Source organism: Diabrotica virgifera, chromosome 3 (assembly GCF_917563875.1).
Source record: "Diabrotica virgifera virgifera chromosome 3, PGI_DIABVI_V3a".
NCBI classification, from domain to species: domain Eukaryota; kingdom Metazoa; phylum Arthropoda; class Insecta; order Coleoptera; family Chrysomelidae; genus Diabrotica; species Diabrotica virgifera.
This window is the reverse complement of record NC_065445.1, coordinates 201,790,857-201,818,221: the sequence shown is the minus strand read 5'-3', so window position 1 is coordinate 201,818,221 and position 27,365 is coordinate 201,790,857.

Here is a 27,365-nt window from a genome sequence, read left to right as displayed (position 1 = left end):
GATTTTATCGTTTCCTTTGACTGCTTGCTTATTTCCTTCGTTTATTTTCTTTTTTATTCTGTTTACGCCTTTGCGTACTTCATTTTCGATATTTTTATTTTGTCCGTGTTAGAGGAAAAGTTACACTTAGATGAACTTTGTCCTATTTATTGTAAATATTTGTATATAGTTTAGTCAGATTTTAGTTCTTGCTACCCCGACCAAACTTTTTGTTGCTTTTAAGGGTCTTAGTAAAACTTAGTCTCATTTTATTTTTTTCTATATCTTTGGTGGAATATGGTTATTTTTTTTGGTTGTGTATCCCGGAATATTAGACACTACTGATTATGACCCTACCCGATTAAGACTTACCGAAAATGTACCTATTATTAGGCGTCTGATAACGCGTTAGATATCATTTATTCTGGTTATTACAACTAATCTAAACATCCACCACCCCAATTGTAAATTTTTTTGTCTAGTTGCCAACGATAGTTTAGCTCTTAAGAACTAGAATGGTTCGTAAACTATCGGTAACTCCTTTTTTTGTGTGTATGTGTGTTTGTTTTTTTTGATAACAGCTTATAGCGTTATCAAACTATGTTGTCCTTGGTGTTAGTCGTAAATGAAAGACTTTACGCATCCAAACAACATGGTATTTTTTTATGGTTTAGTCAGGGATGAGATACTCCTATGCATCCATTATATGTTGTCCTTGGTGTTAGTCGTAAATGAAAGACTTTACGCATCCAAAACAACATGGTATTTTTTTTATGGTGTTAGTCAGGGATGAGATACTCCCATGCATCCATTATATGTTGTCCTTGGTGTTAGTCGTAAATGAAAGACTTTACGCATCCAAAACAAGGACAACATGTTATTTTTTTTATGGCGTTAATGATGTATATCATCATTATTCGTATGTTATTCGTGGTGTTAGTCAAGGTTGAAAGAAACCTCTGCTTCCGAAAAAACGATAACATACCTTGGCTAGATTTTTGTTGATGATGACGCAGAGCGTCGTCGTCGTTTTTTTGTGCGTTATTTTGTTAACGATGACGCGCAGTGCGGTCGTATTGTTCGACAGCGTTTGAGTTTTATTTGCGTTTAGGATGACGCGTTGCGTTATCGCATTTTTTTAGTTTATTTGAGCTTAAGATGACGTGTAGCGTTATTGTATTTTATGTTTTCGTTTTTGTCGATGAGTTGTGTAGTGTATTTGTTAGCGTGAGCCTAAGGTCTCTGAGCAATTACACGACGAATTAGTTATTTGTGTTTTGGGACAACACTGTCGTGTTGTCATTACTGAAATATTTTAGAGGTCTTGAGCCAACGAACCGTTCCTGGAGTCGACTCGTCAAGTCGAATGTCCAGTTTTTTGTTTTTTTTGTTTTGTTTTGAGATTGCTTTAGGTTAATCTTCTTTTTTGTTTTGACCGTTTCAGTTTTTTTGGAGATCTTGTTCCGATTTCAAACTGGTTTGCACGACGTTGAAATCGTGGGGGAGGCAGTGAAACAGTCTAAAAAACCCCCGTCTAAATATTTGAAATTCCGACTCAGTTTACAGTTGTACACTTTCGCTACGCCCTGTATATCGATCTTCCGCATAGGCAGAGTATGGCGTTATTCAATTCTCACGGGATTTGGATGTTTATTTCGGTTCTTGCGATTCTTTGAAATTTGGTGTACAAAGGTGCCCCAAATTGTTTACATCCTACACAATTGTAAACGGAATATTTTTCAAAGAAGTTCCACGTTAAGTAAAGACTCAGAGCATAAAAGGTTTTTATGACATTTACCGTTTTGACTTATTTTGGTCAATATCCAAATATCTATATAGAGGAAGAATCCCTGCAGTGTTGTAGTTTGCAAGATAAAGGCTTTTATGGCATTTGCAGACTAGAGTATAAAGGTTTAAGATATTTACAGACAAGAAATATATTGAATGTTTGTATCGGGACCGGAAGGCTCAACCTAAAATAAGCCGATGCCTTTAGTAATATTGGTTCTCAAAACTAACTGTAAAATTATGAGTCAGGCATTTCGTGTAAACTCAAGGGTTTTTGTTATTGCGAAGTTTAAGTATTTGTAATTGGTTGAAAGTAAACCATCATGGCGTTCGAGGGATGTCTTGAGAGTTTTTCTGACCATTTGATTGGTAGAGAAATATCTGGTATGATTCCTATTGGTCTAAGTAGGAAGTCACTTTTTTTTTGGGAGTCGAGTTCCACCAGGGCCACCATCAAGTGAAGTTGAGTGATGAGTTCTCCCAGGGCCATCATCGAGTTAAGTTGAGTTTTGGTTCCCTTAGGGCCATCGTCATAGGAGTTAAGTTCCATTGAGTGTTTCGGAATGTAGTTTTCCAGTTTCCCAGCCCGGCGAATGTGATGGTGTATCGTGAACTCCGGCGATTTTCCCGCTGTTTCTAAGCAAATCGTCGTTATCATTTTATACCAATTTTGGTATCCACTAATTTCTTTTAAGCAGTCAGAACCAGAAGTAGGAGAGAGGAGTTTCAATTTTCTCATTACTATGTTTAACAGTGCAGTTAAAACATGTAGTATGCTCACATACTTTATTTTGGTCAAAGTTAATGAACTTTCAATAATCACGTTCGAGTCTAACTAAATAATTTTATTCGAGTAAAAGTAAATTTGATCCAGTTTAACGAACTTTTAAACTATTTATCTTCAAGTGAAAGCTGAATTTTTCTATAATAATGTTTGTTTATAAACAATGTACTGTTTGCTGTAACTAACGACAGTGAAGTGTTTCGCGAATGCAATAGCGCCTTGGACTTTCGAATCAAGCTACGAGGAAGAAGCCAGGACACTAATTGTTAAGGTATAATTTTTATATTTGTAAAACTGTTCGTTTCATCTTTGATTAATTGGTAATCTGGTCTCTAATTATAACAGAGAGATCAGAGATTATTTTTTTTTGTTTTGAATAAATAATGTTTGATTTTCAACATATAATTTATTTTCTTCCCTTCTCTCTTGAATCGTAAGAACGATAAAACATTGACTGAGTATATAATTTTGAGTATAGAGTAAAGGAGGTAAGTTACGTTATAATATTCTGTATATTATGTATATTTTTTTATTTGACTATTTTCTGTTTCATTTTGATTTAATACCATTTTTCTTTTAATATTTGTTTTTTTTTGTATAAATTCTGGTTCCTTACGTAACCAGTGGCGCCCAATATTTTATTTTTTTTTCTTTATTTTTTATTTCACATCCATATTCCGATTTTTCTATCTTTCTAATTGTTCTAAGCTAATAAGAGTATATCATAACATCTATTAAAGAATCCACTCCCTTTAAATCTCTTGATGACTTGAGCAACCGAGGTACTTAATAAATTTATATATATATATCTTCATGTTTATCTAATTTGTCGCGTTACATTAAAATGGCTTCCATTCGTGGGGCTGTTTCATAAAATTAATCGTGCTTCAGTCCTTGTGATGTCAGAGCTGGTCCTATCAGGTTTCCTTGATCGTCTTTGATGAAGATTTTTCTATTGTCTACGAACTGAAATGTTAGATTTATTAAATCTATGGGAATGTTGAATTCTTGCATGATTTTGTATAATAGAAAAATGTTCACATGATCATATGCAGCCTTAATGTCAAGGAAAATTGCTAACACTTGATTTTTCTCTATAAAAGCTGCTTGAATATAGGATGTAAGATATGCAAGGTTATCATTTATACCTATGCCCTTCCTAAAAGCAGTTTGAAATAAGTTAAAGATTTTTCTATTTTCTACTACCCATTCAATTCTATTTTTTATTATTTGTTCTAGAATTTTCCCTATACATGATGAAAGTGCTATAGGTCGGTAGCTATCTGGTAAGGTTGGGTCTTTTTGTAATTTTAAGAAAGGTACAATAATTATCTGGGTTTTCCTAAAAGGGAAGCATTATACATATTCAACAAAAATTTAATACCGATATCTGGAAGGTTTTTAATCATTGAGTATGTTATTTTGTCTATACCTGGGGCTGTGTCTTTTTTATGTGAGATGCTGAATAGGAGTTCATGAATGGAAATTTCATTGGAATTTACATTGGGGAAACTTAATTGAAAAGTAGGATCAATTTGACATGAGGACAATGTCATTAGCAAGTTATTACATAGACTCCGTGAAGGTAGTTTTTTAGTTTGAGAAGTGTTTTTATTGTAGAATTTTTTGATGGTTGACCAGATATATCTCGTATCTGACTCCCTGTTTAGAGTACCACAAAACTCTTTAAATTTATATTTCTTTTTTTGTTTTAGAAATTTTCTTGTAGCGGCTATGGTTTTCTTTGCATCTATATAATTTTGTAGGTTAAAGTTTTGCTTTAACTTGGCTAGTGCTTGTTTTCTTTCTTTTACTTTTGCTGTGCACTCTGTATCCCACCAGATACAATCTGCCTTATGTGTATGTGTTTTCTTGGCGTTAGAGTTTAGATATGCTGCTTCTTCTATACTATTAACAAATGTTTCATAACTGCTGTTAAATGCAATTAGTGATTTTTCAATATTATTACGATAATTGTCCCAATTCTTTATTTTGAGTCTTGCGTTAGTGTTGGCATTTTGTTTTTTAGGTACATCAATATTTAGTATTAATATTGTCGGAAAATTATCGCTAAAGCCAACATCATTGAAAACCTGCCAATTAGAGGTCGATATAAGATTATCTGATATTATTGCTAGGTCAACTGCACTACGGTTCTGATTTGGGGGGTGCAACCTAGTCGGAGTTCCATCATTTAGAATGATTAAGTTATTTTCATTTATAAAGTCTATTATAACGTTGCCATTACGATTGTTTATGTCACTTCCTCATAGTTGATGATGAGCATTTAGATCTCCCATTATAATAATGGGGCCATGTAAATTGTTAATTATATTGGTTAATATATTTTGATTAATTTTATTTGTGGGGTGAGAGTATACATTTACCACATTAACATTTCCTATTTTTATTATTATTAATCTAAAACTTTTTGTCTGCCAGTTTTTGGTTGCAGTTAATTGTGTTATAATGTACAAGAATAAAAAACCACTAAACTCCGTAAAAATGAGTGGCGCATAAAATATTCCAGCTACAAAAGATCTGATATGAATGTTACGTGGCGCGAAAATGGATTTTCATTTGATGCAAAACAAAATTCTAGTTTTATTTTAAAAGATTTTTCCATAATATTTGCTAAATTTGAAGTAAACGCGCCACAAAAGAGTAACTTTGATACAGTTTGAATTTTGAAACTCTTTTGTGGCGCGTTTACTTCAAATTTAGCAAATATTATGGAAAAATATTTTAAAATAAAACTAGAATTTTGTTTTGCATCAAATGAAAATCCATTTTCGCGCCACGTAACATTCATATCAGATCTTTTGTAGCTGGAATATTTTATGCGCCACTCATTTTTACGGCGTTTAGCGGTTTTTTATTCTTGTATCAGGAGTTTTTCAAAGTTAGTTATAAATTAAATGTATGAAGTTGAATGCAATGTTCCTTTATTACACGTCAAGCTTTATAAATGGTCACCTTTGTTGCATTATCTCCCAAATGATCTAGTGTCCATCGAATGTACACTAGATTTTTTTCTATTCGAAATAGATTGAAAAAAAATATATTGAGATGGCAGGTAAATGAAGTCGGATTGCCCATTGCCAGATCAAATTTAGCGTCGTAACCACATAAACCCATTTAGCCTACATAAACCATTTGGGGAATAATCGTTAATTGGATTATACTTTTGTATCTTAATAACTTCTAAACGGCTTAACCGATTTTAATCAGTAAACATGAGTTTGAAATGTATTGACCAGTAGTAACTGATGGATCTAAGGTCAAGTATGATAACTGAAGCTATTACAGCAATTATTGAGCTTGAGAAACCGTTTTTTCCACAGGAAATAGATTTTATCATATTTATGAAGCCTATAACCTAAAAATTCGAATTTTCCCGGATATGAGGTATACACCGTTAGATTAGTCTTGAGTCCTTCTACAAACGCTAAGTTATTGGCGCAATAGGGATGTTCACAAAAAATTAAAAAGTCATTTCAAACATGTAAAACGATTAAGAAACACCCTAGGAATAATTGTCCAAAATTTCAACAAAATTGAAAAAGTCTTTCTATAAAAAATCTTTACTAGAAATCTAACATTATTTTAAATTTCAAGAACGCTTCTCTATTGGCCTGACGTCACTAGTTGCATACCCCAAGCGCGCGCCATTCTCATAGTGTTATTGTTTACCTGTTTGACATTTCAGGTCATTTTATTTTGTTCTCTTCTTGTTTTATCAGGGTTAAAGTGGAGTTTTATAGTGAATTTGTTTATTTTAAAGTGGATAGACTGTTTGTAAGAACATATTTTGGGTGGTACAAAAATAAACAAATAAAATGGAAGAAGGTTTTCAGAAAGCCGATTCGTATAAACTACTGACTGTAGTGTAGATGTAACAATGGTGTATGATTTATTGGCATCTTGTAAAAAAATAAATCTACCACAGCTTTACTGAGTATATATTCCATATAATTTTCCATGTCTTCTTTAAGCTAAAAAAATAAATGCTTAATACTCCACAAAAAAATAGAGAAAGTTGTATGCATGCATTGTACGCATGCATATTGTATACATACATTGGCTGGTTATTACCTTACCTTGGTTAGGTGTATTAAAACTATTTTTATTCTTCTTCATGTGCATTGTCTGTTGTGGACGTTGGCTATCATCATGGCAATTTTAATTTCAAATGCGGCGTTTCTGAATAACTCGATCGACTTTTGTCCAAATCATTGGAGTAAGTTTTTAAGTCATGAGTGTCTTTTCTTCCGGGTCCGCGTTTGCTCTCTATTTTACCTTGCGTTATCAGTTGGAGTATACGATATTTATCATGCCTCATGAGATGACCGAAATATTTAAGATTTCGTTTCTTAATTGTAAAAGAGATTTCTTTTTGTTTTCCCATTCGATGCAATACCTGTACGTTGGTGTGGGTCGCCAGGATATTTTGAGGATACGTGGGTACACACACATCTCGAATGCCTCTAGCTTTTTCATTAACGTTTCCATTATTGTCCAGGCCTCTGCGCCATATAGCAAGACCGGAAATAATAACATTTTAGCAGCCGCATTTTTAGTGAAAGAGATATTATATGTCGCAATGGGTGAAAATATTTCTCATGCATGTTGTTAAATGTTACTCTGTCCTTTTCAACTCTAGATCTTATTTCGGTTGTTTCGTATTTAGAGTTGACAACTGTTCCAAGGTAAAAAATATTTTTGAACTTGGGTATTATACATTTTCATTTCAACCAATCTTTTCACTAAATTATTAATGATTTTAATATAATATAAAGTCATACCTACATCCACATGTAGTTATTTCAAGGTTTACTTTTACTGTCTGTATTATTAGAGTCTCGTTTTTAGGAATATCCCAGTTTAAGGAATACAAATTTGAGGTCCCGAAACTTTTTCATTTACTCCTTAAGGGGGTAGGTGCAAAATCTTGGTCTAATGCTATTTAAATTCATTAATTTTTTTCGAATTCTGAGAAAACTAGTAAGTATTTTTGAAAAATGTAAATGCAGAAAGAACAATTACATTATTACCAAGGGCCGAAAGTCTCTGGAAAACTTGTATAGTGTTTATTTTATTAAGTTAGTTCTATAAGTTAGTTATTTTAAGATATAGCTGCAACAAACCATTTCTTTTTCTGTTTTAAATTGGCTGGAACGGTCTTAAAAATCTTGTCAGAACTGTTTTTTTGATGTATTTACACACCCAGGAACAAAACACCACTTATTTGGCTTCATTTTTAATAATCAAGTACGTAAAAAACTGCGCACATTTAAATACACTTCGTAAATAAGTATACAAAACTAGTCGTCGATCAAAGACGTTACGACTGCTGACGTCACAGACCGTAGCCTCCCTGCAGGGTACCGTTTTTCTAGCCTCCAAGAAAATCAACATTATGAACTCATTTATCTTAAAAAATATACATTTTTAAACAGTTTTATAATTGTTACGTTTTTATATACCTTGTAATCTATTGAATTTAACTATATTTAAAAATTAGTGAACATGCCTATTCGTAGGTTGAAATGTTGAGTAATTGTCGAAAAACCAAAATTTTCGAAGTTTAGTTTTTCAGTTTTTCGGCTATACTGAGCCGTGTGTATGTCTGATCCTGACGGCTTAAACACTATTTGAAAGCTTAAGTCAACATTATTGATTTGATGTATTTGCGGTTCTCCTGCCTCTTCTTGATCCGAATATATATACCCCCAAAAAATATGCCGTTTTGAACCTACCGTCCTATAGCTGGCTTATGGGTGGTCAAAAGTCACAAACTATACCGGTTCTAAATCGGCCTTGACCCCCTCTTTAAACACAGAGAAAAAATATCAAATCAGTTTAACTTTCAAACACACCTACATACATATCCACAAACATTTTCCCTTTTTTAAATAAAAATTGAGTCACATTTCTAAGCTCTATAACTTTTGAATGGTATAACCGATTTTCAAAATTAGACATGCGTTGGAAATGTAATGATCAGTTCTATTAGAAGCTGCAAAGGTTGGACTTAAATTTTTAAACTTTTTGGGAGTTTTGGGGACGAGAACGAAAAACAGACCCTAAATAGGAAGGGCCGTAAAATCTACACCCTTGGACCAAAATCGATGGTTGACATATAAATGGGTGAGTCTTTTTTTGAACTTTAAGATGGAAGTTGGCCCAATTTTCAATTCAGTCAGATTTAGAAAATCGAAATTTTTGTGTATATATAGTGTCGCGTGTAGGGGGGTGTGGGTGTGCGCCACTGGCGAGAACTGCCGTTCTCTGGTAATGTTCAAAATTAGACATTCGTTGGAAAGGTAATGATCAGTACTGTTAGAAGCCGCAAAGGTCGGACTTAAATTTTCGAAGTTTTTGGGAGTTTTGGGGATCAGAACGAAAAACAGACCCCAAATAGGAAGGGCCGTAAAATCGACACCCTTGGACCAAAATGGATGGTTGATATATGAATGGGTGAGTATTTTTCTGAACTTGAAGATGGTAGCTGGCACAATTTTCAATTCAGTCAGATTTAGAAAATTGAAAATTTCATGTATATAATAGTGTCACGTGTAGGGGGTGTATTTCTACGCCACTGGCGAGAACTGCCGTTATCTGGTAATCTTTTCGATATAAAACTAACAGCTTCGATAACTAATAAATCGAAAACTATTAATTTTATCAAAAAAATCTATAATGAACATTTTTTGCTAGTAATTAATATTTTTACCAGCATTTGCGGTCAAAATAAAAAAAATTTCCACCTTCGAGATGAGGTGGCAACCACCTCATGGTAAAATCGTCTTTCGGCATCATATAGATTTTGATCCTTGGACTATCCGCTACTTATTGTCACATTTTCAAGCAAATCTATCCATTCTGTAAAAATTGCGAAGTGAAAAATTTCAGTTCCTGGACTAATTATACTTTTGGAGCTCTATAACTTCTGAACGGCTTACCTGATATTGATCACTAAACATGAATTTGAAACGTATTGACAAGTAGTATCTGATGCATCCAAGATCGAGTATGATAACTGAACGTATTACAGGAATTATTGACCTTGAAAAACCGTTTTTCCCATAAGAAATAGATTTGATCATACTTATGAAGCCTATAACTTTTTCGAATTTTCCCAGATATAAGGTATATACCGTTAGAAGCGTCCTAAGTCCTTCTACAAACGCTCAGTTATTGGCGCAATTCGTAGGTTGAAATTTTGAGTAATTGTCGAAAAACCAAAATTTTCAAAGTTTCATTTTTCCGTTTTTAGCTATGGTGAGCAGTGTGTATGTCTCAGCTTGATCGCTTAGGCGCCATTTGAAAGCTTAACTCAATCCTATTGATTTGGTGTATTTACGGTTTTCCTGTCTTTCCTTGAACCTAAGATATATACGCCCAAAAAATATGCTATTTTGTATCTACCTAGCCCTCTAGCTGACTTACGGGTAGTCAGAAGTCAAAAATTAGACCGGTTATGAATCGGCCCTCACACCCTCTTGAAACACAGAAAAAAAATTCAGATCGGTTTAACTTTTCCACACACATACATACATACATACATACATACATACATACATACATATCCACAAACATTTTCCATTTTTTAAATAAAAATTGAGTCATATTTCTGAGCTCGATAACTTTTGAATGGTATAACCGATTTTCAAAATTAAACATGCGTTGGAAAGATAATGATATGTGCTATCAGAAGCCGCAAAGGTCGGGCTTAAATTTTTGAAATTTTTGGGAGTTTTGGGGACGAGAACGAAAAACAGGCTTTAAATGGGAAGGGCCGTAAAATCCACACCCTTCGACCAAAATGGAGAAGTAACATATGGATGGACGAGTCTTTTCCTAAACTTTAAGATGAGATTTGGCCCAATTTTCAATTCAGTCAGGTTTAGAAAATCGAAAATTTCGTGTATATATAGTGTCGCATGTAGGGGTGTTGTGCGCCACTGGTGAGAACTGCCGTTCTCTGTGGATATTTTTTTAAACCAATGTAGCAATATTCGTCCCTTGATCTATATCATTTCTTGTAATATGGTAGTTTTTAATTAATAGGTTATGAGTAGGTTTTAAAAAGGTTTCATTTAAAAGTATTACATCTGGTTCTTCATCCCTTATCAGTGAGATGAGGTTATTATAATTACTGTTTACACCTCGTATATTCCACTGTATAATTTTTATTGTTTTGTTATTTATTTTGTATGTATATGCTTTACATAAGATAAGGTATGAAGAATTTTTTGGATAGTTTTCTTTCTGAAACATTAATTAAGTACAATAAATAAAAAATATCAGAAACGACACTGTTAAGCATTGTTTGAACTGTCCAAATCTAAATTGACTTGAGACAATCCAAAGTGAGTATTGATGGTATCTCTGAATTGATATCTGAGTTCAACTGGTAAGTTTAAAAAGGCTTTATAACATTGTTCAACTGTGTTCGAATTTTCGTTACCTTGTATTTGTGTTAAGCTACTGTTATCATCTGTGCTGTAGTGACTAAATGTGGAAGGGCCTGCACGCATTGCTGGTGTTGAGTTTATAAAAAAAGTTCCATCCTTTATATTACAAATTCTACCATTTGTCAGACTGATCATTTCTGATCTGTTTTGTGTATTTGTTTGACTTCTTTTTTGGGGAGGATCATTTGTGGCGTTGGCATAAGTCCGCTTTGACCTTACTGCGAAATTACTTGCAACAAATCTTCTTTGACTAACTTCAATTTGGTTGTCATTAGATTTAACTTTGTTGGGTAGTGTAGGGTAATCTTTTCTATTGGTTATGAACTCATTGCTATATTCTCTTTCTCCTGATTTGTATGTTTTTTTTTTTGTTTAAGAGATTGGCTTCATATTGTGAAACGTTTTCAAATACGATTGTTCTTTTAACATTTTTTTGTCTTTCGTATTCTGGACAGGCTCTATCTGTAGCACAGTGATTTTCAGATCTGCAGAAGAAACACTTTGTTTTGCATGTGAGATGTTCATTTTCGTTATCATTTTTTGGTTCACCACATCTGAAACATCTGACTTTTCCCTTACACTGGACTTTCGTATGTCCGAAAGCTAAGCAGGCATAGCATTGGGTAATTCTTGGAATATATGGCACCAATGGAATTTTTAAATAGCATAACCTTATTTCTTTAGGTATAATTACCCCTTCGAATGTTAACAGCACTGTACTTGTGGGTTTGTATTCTACCGTGTTTGTTTCTTCATTGATTGTTCTTCTGTTTAATCGTTTTGCTTCAATAATTTTAAATGGAGTCTCAATCATTTTTAAAATGTCAGAGTCTGAGTAAACTAGATTAATTTGTTTAGCTATTGCTTTGCATGACACATAATTACGTGGAATATAAGTTTTGTATTTGCTCTTATCAAGATTGTTGCTGTTGTAGAATCTATTGGCAGCTTGTGCTGACAGAAAATATATTCCTAATTTGTTTTTTCCTTTTTCTTTCACATCTTTAATATCTTTTAAATTTAATTGAAACAGATCTCTTGCGATTTTTAAATGATTAAATCTTCCTATTTGATGACATTCTCCCAATCCTTCTACATTTACTACAAAAGGGCATATGGCATTTTCTTGGTATAATAAATTTTCAATTTTGTCGCCTTCATTTTCTAATTTGTCATTTTTTGTTTGGTTTTTTCCGTTTTCCATTTTTTGTTGTTCCATGTTAATATCATTAACTAGGGGCTTATTAACGTTCTGAATGTCGGGAGGTTTTACCTCCCTACCATCTGAATCATTATTCATTGAACTAACTTTTATCTACTAAGTTGTGGAACAGGAAAAATGTAAATTTTTACCAAAACTTGATTTGTTATTTAACTATTTAACGTAGTACGATAAATTAGTCATGAAAAACCTTTAATTGGTACTTTTTTGAAGAATAGGGCTTTTCATTCACAGTCATTTGTTTCGAGCTTCTGTCATGTGTCACATAATATTAAAATATCTACGTCATACGTTATTGGTATATAACAATGATACAAACCAAAGACGTATGGCGTAGATATATTAATATTATGTGACACATGACAGAAGCTCGAAACAAATGACAATGGATGAAAAGCCCTATTATCAAGAATTATCGAAATATTCGTCTTTTCTATTTGACGTTTATTTGACAATCTCTCCATTTAGTCGCTGATCAATTTGACAATCTCTCCAATTCGCTGATACATTTAGTCTTGTCCTAGTTGTCAATTTATTATCATTTTCTAATTTCGTTTTAATTATGTTTAAAGTTTTATCTAATTGCACATTTGTAAATAAATTGTTTATGTCAAAACTTACTAAAATATTATTTGGATTAAATTCAATATTTGATAATTTGTTTAAAAAATGTTGTGTATTTTTTATAAATGTGTCATTATTATTTGCAAATGGTTTTATAATATTTAATAAAAATTTTGATAATTCACTACAAGGAGAATTGATGGTACTACAAATGGGTATAAGTGGAATATTCGCTTTATGAATTTTCGGTACTCCATAAAAATGTGGTGTCTTACTGTAATGAGGTGTCATTAATTTTCTTTGATAGTACGTTAGGTCATTTTTAAATTTGAATAAAGTTTTATAGATTTTGTTTTCTAGTGTCTTCGTTGGATCCTTCGTTAATTTGGTATAATACGAGGAAAATATCAATACCATATATAAAAGGACTATCCGAGAAACTTAAAACAATAGGAAATAAATTCAACATTTCAACAACATTCAAAACAACACATTGAGATCTAAAAATGAATAACCATTTTCAATTTCGTTGCAAAACGAAAATACAGCCGAACCATATTCTAGTCCAATCAGAGAGTGCTGCAAGCACCCCTACCGGTTTCGAAACTTATTAGTCTCTCATCAGGAGGCACATATGCTGCTCTCCCTGATCCAACCAAAACAAACCCCAGCGTGCAGTCCCGGATTGCAACGAACGAAATGGCATAGATGCCCTAGCGGCAACTGCTAGCAAAAAGACTAAGTTTTCAGTCTAATGGAATATAAAACAACATAATGCTCTTTTACATCCCACCAGAGTGAAAACTTAGTCTTTTTTCTAACATTGAGATCTATTTTATCTAAAACTAAACCTAACAATGAACAAGATAGAACAAAGGATTGCATTTATAAAATACCTTGTGAATGCGAACAATTTTATTTAGGTGAAACATCAAGACCATTAACCGTTAGAATAAGTGAACATCAGTCTTATATTAAAAATAGAGAATTCGATAGATCTCAAATATGTCAACACGCATGGGATAATGAACATAGAGTTCAATGGAGAGATTCAAATATAGTCCTGAAAGAATCAGATAGTAAAAAGAGAAGAATCAAAGAAGCGGCTCTAATTATGCTAAATGAAACCAATTGTGTCGCAAATTCCTCGGTAGAATGCAGTAGGATGTGGTTACCCATACTGAAAGAGGAAGTCAATAGAAAGAAAATACCACGATTAGTAAGTCAATAACATATCGAGTTAGTACAAATTTTATATTTTAGTATTACTTATTGTATATCTATATATTATTAATATTATTTATAATTTAAACATATTAAAGTCAGAATTTGGTATTAGTTTTTTGAAAGTAAATTAAATGTAAGACCAAATCTTTGCGATGTCGGGATAGTATCACGAGGTTTTTTCCTGGTTTTCCCTCGTGATTTACTATGGAGTCTCTAACGCGAGAATTTTACTGTCATCGTTGCATTTGGTTGTCTTTTTAAAGACAGATCACATGCTATGATATTTTTTTGTGACGGATATTCTTGAGTTGGGATTGATTTCATGTAATCGAATGAACTATCTTTTAGTAAAGTCGTCCCAGGAACGCAACTCATAAATATTGACGATATAATTTTAAAGTCTTCTACTTTAAAATGTATAATATACGTCTAAATTGCCAATATAAATGAGTCAGATTAAATAAATTATTAGAAGAATTTTTTTACTTAGCAACAACATTTTTGTTTATTTTAGTAGTATTTTGTATTTTGACAACGAAACCCGATTTGGGCTTCGAAACGTTAATAAAATCTTTTTTTTTGTAAAATTGTGGCTTATTTCCCATTATAAGTAGTTGATTGTAAAAATGCCACAAGGAAATAGCTTCAGAACAATAATAAAACAAAAACTCTTGAAAATTACAAAAACTATAAAGAAAGCAACGTCTAAGAACATACCAAGAAAAAAAAAATAATAAAAAAACACTGGTTCGATGAGAAATGTAAAACAGAGTAAAAAAAGATCAGCGTGAGAATTAAAAAGTCTGCGATCACAAAAAAAAAACGACCTAGGAAAGTATGCGGAACAACGAAGGAAAGTAAAGAAAACTCTAAAAGCACGGTCAAGAAAGTATATGGAGGATAAAGTAAAACGTATTGAAGATCTCTCTCTTCAATCTTGACCCCCTGGAGAGAGTGTTGTGGTCGACGTGATGTCGTGTATTGTCCGTCTCCAAAGATCTCTGTCTCTGGTTATTTATTTTAACTCATGCATAGGTCTTTTGCATATTCCTGTAATTTGATCAATCCATCTTGTTGGGGATCTTCCTCGTGATCTTCGGCCTTCCACCTTTCCTTGTATAATGAGTCTTTCCATGTATTCTGTGTTTGCTCTCATAACATGTCCAAAGTATTTTAATTGTTGGAGATAGACTTTACTGGAGAGTCGTTGAATAACTTTTAGCTCTCTTAAAATTGAATTATTTGTCCTATGGTCGGTCGCAAAGGAATTCGTAGCATTCGTCTCCAACAGATCATTTCAGTGCCGTCTATCTTTCTTCTTTCCGAATTTCTCAGGGTGCAAGATTCACATCCGTAGGTCAGTATTGGGAATATTAAGCAGTTGATCAACCTCATCTTTAATGCTCTTGAAATTTGACAGTCCTTCCATATTGTGGTCATTTTCGCTGTGGCGACTTTTGCCAGATCACACCTACGTTTTATTTCTTCCTGTAGTGACCCTGGGTTTGTGATTAATGATCCCAGATATAAGTATGAGCTCACAACATCAAACCGATCAATTATTGTGGTTATGTGTGGATGATTGTTAAGGCCGCGTCTCACCATCAAATAATTTGATCAAACAGTTTGAGCAAACTCCGGAAGTACGTCAAAGTGACGTCATAATTGCAGTTTTTTTGAAATTCTAAAAATCTGTGCTCTCACTATCAGTCTAGTTTGATAAAATTTTTTGTATTGAGTTGTCTAACTTGTTTGTACTTTATTTAAAATTAAAAGTTTTCATTATTATCCACAATGAACACTCAGGATGTGACGTCACTAACTGTCACTTTCAGTTTACTCAAACCAGTTTGATCAAATTATTTGATGGTGGGACGCGGCCTTTATGTAGTCTATCCACTATCATGATGTTTGTCTCTGATATGTTTAATTGCAGACCAAATATTTGACTTTCGTTTCCAACCAGTCGTATAGGATCAATCAGCTCTGCTTGACTATTTGCAAGAAGAGCTGATTGATCTTATACGACTGGTTGGAAACGAAAGTCAAATATTTGGTCTGCAATTAAACATATCAAAGACAAACATCATGATAGTGGATAGACAATCATCCACACATAACCACAATAATTGATCGGTTTGATGTTGTGAGCTCATACTTATATCTGGGATCATTAATCACAAACACAGGGTCACTACAGGAAGAAATAAAACGTAGGTGTGATCTAGCAAAAGTCGCCACAGCGAAAATGACCACAATATGGAAGGACTGTCAAATTTCAAGAGCATTAAAGATGAGGTTGATCAACTGCTTAATATTCCCAATACTGACCTACGGATGTAAATCTTGCACCCTGAGAAATTCGGAAAGAAGAAAGATAGACGGCACTGATAGATACGAATTCCTTTGCGACCGACCATAGGACCAATAATTCAATTTTAAGAGAGCTAAAAGTTATTCAACGACTCTCCAGTAAAGTCTATATCCAACAATTAAAATACTTTGAATTATTTGATGGTGGGAAGCGGCCTTTATGTAGTCTATCCACTATCATGATGTTTGTCTTTAATATGTTTAATTGCAGACCAAATATTTGACTTTCGTTTCCAACCAGTCGTATAAGATCAATCAGCTCTGATTGACTATTTGCAAGAAGAGCTGTGTCATCTGCGAAACGTAGGTTGTTTATTTTATGACCATTTATTGGGATGCCTTTTTCTCATCCTTCAAGTGCTCTTCTCATAATATGCTCCCCATATATATTGAATAATTGTGGAGATAGTATACATCCCTGTCTGACACCCCGTTCTGGATGAAATTCATTTGAAAGTGTGTCAAGCACTTAAACTGATCCAGTAGTGTGAGCATTTCTACTGTTATCATATCTGGACCTGGTGCTTTATTATATTTGAGCTTACTGATCGCCAGTCTTACTTAATTTTCAAGTATATCAGGTTTTTCTTCCACCTCGTCAGGGATTTGGTTAACAGCTTCTTGGCGTTGATCATCTTTATATAGGTCCCTGCAATACGATATCCATATCTCTGCTATATCTTCTCTGTTTGTTCTCAGAGTTCCAGTGTTGTCTTCAATGGCCCAAGTTCTGGCTTTGAAGTATCTTGTTAAGTAGCGTATTTTTCTAAATAGATCTTTCGGCTGATTATTCTGATCATGTCTCTCAATTTCTTTGCATACACTTTAATAGTACTGTTTTTTATCTGACTTGCATCTTCGTTTTGTTTCTTTATTGAAGTTTCTTAAACTAGCTTTTTCCCTTTCAATATGCACACCACTTTGACAAAAATTTCTTCTATTCTCAATGATTTGAAAGGTTTTATCTGTAATCCAGTGATCCAATGTTTCCGTTTCACAGGATTATTTATCTTTGGATGATCAATTGGGGTTGTTACACAATGTTTAAAATTCTTCCATATTTTATATAGGTACTCCCTGGAGAAGGCCGTCCTTCTTTCTTAGTTCTATCCTATTTGTCTCTTTTTGTTTGTTGGGCGCTTTAAATTTAAGCTTTACTACACGAAAAAATAATATAAAAAATTGCTACAAAGACGTAAAATACGTTAAAACTGGGTACCAGGAAAGAGCCATGAATGTAAAAGATAAACAAGGAAACCTGGTGGTGGACGAAGACCAAATATTTGAAAAATGACAAAAATGACACTTAGAAAAACCATTTGTGCTGTGAAATGCAATGCTACAGTCTCAGAAAAATTCGAAATGCAAAAGGGATTCGTCAAGAAGACCCATTGTCAACTTTGTTATTCAATATAACTCTGGGAAAAGTTGTGAGGGACAGTGGGATAAATAGGTCCGGAACTCTGTTCTACAAAGAACACCAATGCTTGGCGTATGCTGATGACGTGGTGCTCATTTCAAGAACTGCAGAAAAACTGGCAAGTAGGGCAAGAAGACTGTTTCGGGTTAGCGCTATGATTGGACTAAAAGTTACCTAATAATAACAAATCAAAGTGCATGAAACATGCGAGGAAAAAAGGAATAAACACTAGGGGACACTTTTAAATTAGATGTGGAGGATGAATCAGAGCTAGAATTTGAGAGGGTGGACGAATATATTATGTATTTGGGTATATTTGTCGATCAGTTATGTAAGGAAAAAGGAAAACTTAAGACTGACCAAGAGTAATAGATGCGCTAGGTCTATGAACAAAATCATTAAGGCTAAAGAAATATCGCGTAATACAAAAATAAAAGTATCCAAGCCATGAAAAAAACAAATTGAAAGTCTCGGAAAAAAATGTTTCGCAGAATATTTGGCGGAAAAGTAGTAGAGGGAGAATGGAGAAGACGAACGAAGAAGTGTAGGTACCAACCCACCGATATCAAAAATAGTGATAAAACTCACACTAGAATGGCTCGGTCGTCTAGAAATAATGCGCAGGAGAGCAGACAAATCAAGAATATTGGTTGAGAGCACTTGAGGGCAAAAAAAGGAGAGGGGACCAAGATGGAAATGGAGAGATGCAGTGATGGAAGATGTCAGTGAGTTGGGAATAAGAGATTTATTAGAGCTGACAGCTAAGATTAGAAAAGGATAGAAATTTATCCATCCAACAATGAAAAGGCCTGTTAACGCTATGCACACATCACTATCGCTTGAGGCAAAAAAAGGAGTATTAAAAATAATTATCACAATATTACAAAAATAAGTTATTTTTCTATGTACGTTTTCCACTAATAAACAATTAGCACTAACGAGCTGGTCTTTAATTGATATTGATATCTCGAAAGTAAGAACGAGAATATATAACAAAGATAATTAAATAGATAACCTTCAAAATGATAGGTCACATGATAGGTACCTACCTCTTTCTATTTAAGATTTTGGGGATGCAAACGATTATATTATTTACAAAATATGTCCCCCTAACAATAAACATTGATTTTAGGATTTTTCTTAAGATAAAAATAAATAAACAATAGGTATTTGTAGATATTTCTATCTTACAAAACATTCATTGAGACCAGGATGTATCGTCGCCCCCGTTAAGTAAATTATTTGATTTTTTTGCACAAATTTATTAAAAAAGAGGTCCCTATAATAACAAATCCACAGGGTGCCGGGAGGTGCCGGGGTCGGAAAATTTTTTGAACAATTTTTTTGACACAAATTCAAAAAATCAATTTTTTTACTTCGAATAATTTTTTACGCCCGGTTTCATAATCAACTTAAGGCAAGCGTCCACAGACCCGCATCTGACGCATAGTACGCAACGGATTTTAGTTTGCCTTGTACAAAAACTTATGTAAGTACCTGCGTCCACTGATCCGCATCGTACGGATCGCATCATCGGGAATGCCGAAGGGTTGCTTCGAGAGGCAACTTTTGCGATGCGTGCCGATGAACCATTCAGAATGCCGATCAGTGGACGCACCCCACGCACTCTGTTCGGAATTTCGCTTGGCCCAGTGGGAGCTAAACTACGGCTATTTGAATTTGACGATTGTCTTCTTCATAATGAAACAAGTAAACTCAGTTTTAACTTTTATTTTATACAATAGGTACCTATACTCAGGTAAAAATATTACAGTCCATGACAAGTTGATTATGGGGATTAAAATATCACAAATATTACTCATTTTTCATGTTTATTGGTCTTTTTTAAGATATCTTGAGTATCCAACTATGAAAATTATTCTCTTTAAAAAAACAACACATTTTGCTATCTTAAATGCAATGAACTTTTTTAAAAAATATTAGAGTTGTTAATGATGTTCCTGAGAGAAGGGTAAAATTATTGATGCAAGACATTTCATTGTCCCTCACAAAAGATGAAAAAGCAAGCAAAGTGTGTTACAAGTACATAGTTTAAAAACACAAAAAGTATTTTACCGATTTCAGAAAGGCAACTTTAATTAATCTTTAAAGAAACTTTTACTGACGTAGTGACGTAGTTACTATTTTCCATTCAAATCAATTTGTAACAGCTTTGTGTATTCCTTTATATCCAAATGTATAATTAGTTAGAAAATGGGTGCTACTACGCAGTCTACCGTCGTGTTTCTGCTTGCGGTCTACCGATAGAATTGGTGCATAAGCTGTAATATTACTATGCCGATAAAGAATGTTTACAAATCATTTTTGAATGTATTTTTTTAAAATATGTAGAGTTTGTGTAAGGTTTTATAGGTCTAAAGTTAATAATTTTCGATATATTTAAAATAACATATGAGAGTTTTATCAGTATAGTGTCATTTTTAAATAATTTAATATCTTTGACATATATGTATGTATTATCAATATAATATACAATGTGATCACTATTTGCAAATACAATTTTTTTAATTTTTTTAAATGGTACACTCTGTATGTTGTATATTAGTAATGCATTTCGTAGTAAAAATATTACAGGCTTTCTTTTGATATTAGGTTGTATGTACCTAGCATGTTTCATTTTGTAGATATTTAAAAAAGAACTATGTATTTTACGTTTTTGCGGATTTTCTATTACTAAACAGATACATTAAATATCATACTAATAAATGTAGATAATATGCATAAATTAATCATTAAATTAAATAAATAACCAATTACTAAACAACCAATAAACAACCAATTTTAAAGTCTACCTTAGTAATTTTTCTACCCTAGCAGGTAGTGGCATGATACTATAAATAACGAGATAAGTATCTTTCCGTTTGCGCAAATACGTCCAAGTTCGCGCATGATTACGTAACTGGAGACCGGCAGTTGAATTTGAATTCTTGTTAAAGTTAAATAGGATTTGTATGCATTTTGTGATGAAATTATTAAATTAGCTAAATAACATTAAACTTCAATGTATTCTCAAAAAAATTTAGTGTCGAGATTCCTGTCAAAATAACTGTCAAAAATAAAATATAAAATACACTTAGCTTACAACCGCGAACAATTCAAACTAATCGGACATTACGAATGACTACGAACCATTACTAACTTGCCGGTCTCCAGTTACGTCACGACTTCCGGATGTGCAATACATTATCTTGTTATTTATAGTATCATGGGTAGTGGCATCGGCAATCCGATCGCTGCCGATACAGTGGACGCAGTATAAAAAATAAATCCGATGCGTACGATCACGGTACACAGAGACAGTGCCGGATTAACCATTAGGCAAAGTAGGCAGTTGCCTAGGGGCCTCGACCCCAAAGGGGGCCTCGCATTCCTCGCAGGGCCCAAAACGAAAACTATAAAATTGTTAAAATATAAAAATTTGCCAAATTTTTACCTTTACCCAACTGACAATATAATCTAAACAATATGTTTCTACGAGTTTTATCTGTTTTGAGTAATACCTACTAAAATATGTTTATACCTAAACCGTCCTAAACTGTTAAAAAACATTTCAGGTAACCTAGTAAATACAAGATTTTAGCAATATAAGTACCTACAATGGGGTAAGGTTATATCAACCATAATAAATTTATTTGAATTTGGACATTTGTCACGTACATTCTATGAAGTTTTATGATTCTATTGTATAGGTATACTAAAACTTAATATTATTGGCGTTTGTTGGTTTTATTTAAACATCGATGGTTCTTTCAATCTAATATTTATGTCGAAGTCATCTTTTCTTAGTTTGGTTTTGTTCTTTGGAAGAGAATAATTGTTATCGTGTAGTTAGGTGCAATAGTTGATTTTATAAATTTGCACATCAGATTGATTAATATTTTATTCTAATAACTCTTCATTTTAAAGCAGTGCCAGGGCACTTTTAAGTGATCGCCAGACACCTCAATTTTTGACTTAATGTATTTATCTGTTGTACTTGGTAATTTGTTTTGATCTCTACAATATTTAAATCAGGTAAGTTATTTTCAATAAAATGTATGTAGTCCAGGGTAATACCTAAGGTTTTTTCCATGACACTTCAAGAGCAAGGACACTGAAGCGTTTTTTCGACAAGTAATGCCTATAAGAGCAAATTGTAACTATTTCCTGCGTAGGATCTGGCGCCCATTTTTATTTATAAACAATTTAGGGCATTTAGCAAAACAGTGAAACTTATGGGTTTTTAGTACAAACATCTTCGAGAGTATGGAAAAAGATTTAAAATGAATTATTACAAAGTTTGATACACTCAATTGATACTCAAAGTTTGATATACTAATGGATTATTACAAAGGTTAATATAATTGCGAAAAAGGTCAAAATTGCAAAAAAATTAATTTCGCATAACTATTGTAAAAATGAATGTACAGCTTTGAAATGATTGTCAAATGAGGGTTCTTTGGTGAGCATTCAAAAAAATGTGACAATAATTTCAAAGCGATTCATTCAATTGTTTAAATTTTATTCAAATTGTTTATCCCAGAGAGCATTTTTTTGCAATAACATGTCAGAAAAAAAAAAGATGTTAGAACCAATCCACAATGAAAGAGCATGAGCTATATTTTCAACTTGGTTTAAAAAAAGTAAATAAAAAATGCATTTATTAGTAATAAATAATTATGCAAAAGTATCATCAATCTTTCCTTATAAACTTTATTTTTTTACAGAATAAATTATATATATTTATTAAAATTTTTTATCAATTAGGTATATATAAATAATATTAATTATTAGTTGTGCATCTAAAACAGAGTAAAAAAATAGATTTTTTTAAAAAAGTTATTCAAAAAGTTTATAAGGAAAAATTGACGATACTTTTGCATAATTATTTATTAATAATAAATGCATTTTTTATTTACTGTTTTTAAACCAATTTGAAAGTCTATGTGTGTGTGTGAGAGAAAAAATGGCTTGGATGCGGGTCCGTTAGCCACCTTTGAAAGTCTAGCTCATGCTTTTTCATTTGACACCTGTAAAATTTTTCACCTACTTATTAAGCAAAAAAGAACCCTCATTTGACAAAAATTTTAAAACTGTACACTAATTTTTATAATAGTTACTGTGAAATTAATTTTTTTGCAATTTAATTTTTTTGCGCAATTATAATAACAATAATTAACTATTTAGATGAGAAATAAGCCACAATTAAATTGAAAAAATAATTGTGGCTTATTATTATATTATGTTATAATATTATAAAAAATAATTTATTAACAATAAATGAGCATATCAAACTTTGCAATACGTCATTTTAAAGCTTTTTCCATGCTCTCGAAGATGTTTATATTAGAAAAACCATATTTTCTATTGATTTGAAAAAAGGAAAAAGGCCGTTTCTTGACACTAAATTTTTTATAACTAAAAATGGCCGCCAGACCCTACGCAGGAAATAGTTACAATTTGTTCTTATAGGTATTACCTGTCGAAAAAACGCTTTAGTACCTTGGATGTTAAAGTGTCACGAACATGGTATATTTTTGTCTTATTACCCTGGCCTAATATACAATCCCTGTAACGCTAATTACACACGCCGATTTTGGACGGTTGATTTTTATATCGACCTTCCAAATTCATATAGTGAACCACATGTGAGAATGGGACATTACACACACGCACGACCGTCGATGCCGATATAAAATCGACCGTCCAAAATCGGTGTATGTGTGTAATTTTCACCATAACTTGCTTAATTTTGATGTTATTATTAAATCTTTTAACTCATTCATTTCATAGGTATACCTGATTACTTTGACAAGTGTTTAATAAGTATATTTTTTTATAAAATACATCGTGTTCCCGATATTTAAGCTTGAATAGGGTAAAGGCACCAGTTGTTGGCCATGTGCTAGTTATTGGCCTACTAATATGTTTTAATTATAATTAGGAAAATGTTGGTATTTTGTTAATTCTAACCACTTTTTTAAGTTTGGCAACATGTCTCCTAGAGTATGACATATCTAGTTTCAAGGTAACCATTACATTTCAGTCAGTATTCGATGTTGAACGAGACACTGTTCTGTGCCGCTAGTTTACAACCGAAATTTTGTTATTTACCTAGAGAAACTTGTGTTGGTCGGTAAGTACTATATACTGCAATTCACTTTCTACTTTAGTTTTATGTTTTTGTGAGAATATAGTGTATGTCCTGCTCCAAACTGCATAACGAGTATAACGTTATTTATTCAAATAACGTAAATTTTAAGGTGGCCAACTACTAATGCATGAAATTATCAATGTATCAGTTATTGGCCTAGATGGCCAATAACTGAAACATCAGATTTTGTAAGAATCTAGTGATTGACATATTGTTAATAACTAGTGTTTTATGTGTGGCCAATAACTAATTATTTTAAATTGTTTTAGAAAATATGCCAAAACGATCTAAAACTGAAAACAATTATAAAAAAAGTATTCCGAAGACGATGTTAAAAAAGCGTTAGAGTTAATTAAAAATGGTATGAGTGACCAAGAAGCCTCAAGAATTTTTAATATTCCCAGAGCCACCATAAGTTACCGGAAAAGTGAAAAATTTCATAACAAGATTTCGCATGGACCAGATCCATTTCTTTCGAAGGATGAAGAGGAACAACTGAAACGCTGGATTTTTCATTGTCAAAATAGAGGATTTGCTGTTCGTGTTGACGACATTAAGGACTCCGTTAAATCATTTTTAGAGAGTTACCCTAGAGTTAATCCATTTGTTGAAAATAGACCAGGTAGAACATGGCTATCAGCATTTCTAAAGCGCAATCCCAACATTTCGCTAAGGACTTCAGGGGGAGTGACATCAGCAAGTTCAAACATTAACCAAAGAGATATTACCAAATGGTTTGACAACATAAAATCGTATCTAGATAAAAAAGGAATTTTAGACGTTCTTCAGGACCCAACAAGAATCTTTAATGGTGACGAGACATGTTTTTATTTATATCCCAAAAATAAAAAGGTTTTGGCTATGAAGGGTTCCAGAAACGTCTATGAAATTGAACATAACCCAAAGGTTAACTTAACAGTTATGTTCACATTTTCTGCAATAGGCAATAGTTTACCTCCTATGATAATTTATCCCTATAAAAGATTGCCAAATGATTATATTAAGTGCTGTGTCGAATTCGTGGGGTATTGGTTTAACAGAAAATGGTTGGATGGACAACAAAAACTTTTATGAATATAAACCCATTCATTATTTTATGAATATATTGGAAATATATTTAACCCTTATTTAGATCGAAATAATATTACACGTCCGGTGATACTTTTTGTTGATGGGCATAAAACCCATTTAACTGTACAGACAAGTCAACTTTGTACAGATTTGAAAATTATTTTAGTAGCTTTATATCCTAATGCCACGAGATTAATGCAACCAGCGGATGTGGCTGCATTTAAGCCTTTAAAAACTTTTTGGAACAAAGCTGTGCTTCAGTTTAGGAGATAACCCCCAAAAAGTGTTAACGAAAGTACAGTTTGCCTCTGTTTTAAAATCTGCTATAGATAGGTTAAATCCAGATGTTATCAGAAGTGGGTTTAGGGCATGCGGTATATTTCCTAGGAATTCTTCTGCTCTTGACTATTCAAAATGTCTTGGGAAAGAATTTGAAACTGAAGATAATCTGGATGAGCACAATGATTTACCAACACTTATTGATCCAAATACAACAATTTCTTATAAACAATTTTGTGAAATAATTGGCAATGACAAAATTAAACATCTATGTCGAAATAATTGTAAAACTCAATCTGATGATTACCAAATATTGAAACAAATCTTTTCAGCATTTACAGAAAAATCCTCGGTAGAAATATCTACAAAGGACGAACAAGAAAAAATTTTAGACGAAGAAGTAAAATTTTTAGACATACATAATAATAGATGATACTGAAATTGTAAACATTCCTGAAATGGAGAACGAAACCTTGATAGTACCCGAGAACGAAATTTTCAACATGCAAGGAATAGAAGAATATACAAATCAAGCCGAATCAAGTGTGACGAAAACGGTTAAAGAAGATCAAAAAACCAAAAAACCCGAGAAATCCCTAAACATTTCTGAAAATTTATCTGTAAATGCTATAAATAAATCTATTGCGACTTACTTAATATGGCCAGATACTCTAGCACGAAAAGGAAAAAAGCAAACTCAAAAGCTTCCATTTGTTCTAACTTCATCAGATAGAAGAAAAACAGAAAAAGAAAAAATGGAAAAAAAATTAGAAGAGGAGCGTAAAAAGGAAGAGAGGAAACTTAAGAGAAAGGAAAAACAAAGTATTAAAGAAAATCAAAAGAAAATAAAAAGCTCTAATAATAAAAAACCCAAAAAATTAGCTAAAACTTTTAATAAGTCTGAAGAGAAAAGTAGACGACCCATAGAAATGACCTCAACAAAATTAAAAAAGGGTGTAAAAGTTCACTTTCCTATTGAAAAATATCCAGAAAAGACAAAACAAGCATTGAAAGTGTTTTCTCCTCTAAACCAGGAAAGTAGAAGTAACAATACTGCGGTTTTTGAGCCACCACTACCTGAATTTGTCAAAGTTCCTACACCAGAATTTCATTCTCACACAAAATTATCAAGCTCTGTAAATAACCAAGATAATACTGACATTTTCAAGCATGCACCTACACCAGAAGCGAATTTGAGATTATCTCCGAAAATATTTCTCGCCCACACTAAATCTCCAAGCCATGAGAAAAAAATTTTACCCACACGGAAATTATTTGATGATAATACAAATCAGTCCTCAACAAAAATTACAATTTTATCTGATAATTTATTATCAAATATTCCTTCACACTTCGAAAATCGAAACTTGGTATCAAACGTTCTTCCGCGTTTTAAAAATACAAACATGGTATCAAACATTCCATCACATTTTAAAAATCAAAAAGTCTCTAAAGGTGTGTGTTATCTATGTGTACTAAATATTACAGAGTGTAAGGAAGGCATTAAATGCCAAATGTGTCTTAGAACATATCATGTAACTTGCATAACAAGATTCTATGGCGACACAGATCAAGTATATGTTTGCGAATCTTGTCAGAATAAAAAATAAAAGTTTACTTTGACATATCGTTTTTTTTTGTGTCCACACTCATCACAAAATCCTTGCTTACCCAAACACCTACCTATCTACTTATTTTAACTTAAGGATTATTTGGTAACATATCACTTTAAAAAATGATGGCCAATCACTAACACATATGGTGTCAATAACTAGATCAGGGTGGCCAATAACTGGTTCATTTGCACGTTTACAAAAGAACACATATAAAATATTTTCAGACATGAAAGATTAACATAATAAAATTTTGCAATATGTAGAAATAATAATAAAATTCCATGATGTTAAAAATAGTTATAATAGGCCACAGTGACAAAACATTCCATATATACATCGACGTGCTCTCCTTAAGAGGCCAATAACTGGTGCTTTTACCCTATGTACCTATAATCCGTTTGAAAATTA